Source organism: Sinocyclocheilus rhinocerous, unplaced genomic scaffold, assembly GCF_001515625.1.
Source record: "Sinocyclocheilus rhinocerous isolate Xijiao unplaced genomic scaffold, SAMN03320098_v1.1 scaffold1725, whole genome shotgun sequence".
Taxonomy (NCBI): Eukaryota; Metazoa; Chordata; class Actinopteri; order Cypriniformes; family Cyprinidae; genus Sinocyclocheilus; species Sinocyclocheilus rhinocerous.
In genome coordinates, this window is record NW_015627232.1 from 113,860 (window position 1) to 114,133 (window position 274).

The following is a 274-nucleotide window of genomic DNA, read 5'->3' on the forward strand; positions in this document are numbered from 1 at the left end:
TGTTAAATATTTTATCTACACTTATTGTATAGCTGCTGTTTTTTGCTGTAATTGCATGGTTTTATAAAAAAATTGTTTTGTAAATTTTCCTCATGCCAGCTTGGTCAAGCTAGTTATTTAATGGACTTTAAAATTGCTTTCATAATAATGAGATGTTTATAGATTTGTCAAGTCATGTTATTTATGTATTATAATCTATATAATTAAAATGAAAACAAATGTTTTGTCTAGGTAACGTTATTAATTTTAAATGAAATATTAATGAACAGTACAG

At 23.7% G+C, this 274-nt stretch overlaps 1 protein-coding gene across 1 annotated transcript in view; it reads right to left on the bottom strand.

Annotated features, from left to right (window-relative positions):
- Positions 1-274, bottom strand: part of nme6 (NME/NM23 nucleoside diphosphate kinase 6) — an 8,296-nt gene that overhangs the window by 4,661 nt on the left and 3,361 nt on the right. The gene's annotated exons all lie outside the window — the stretch shown is intronic.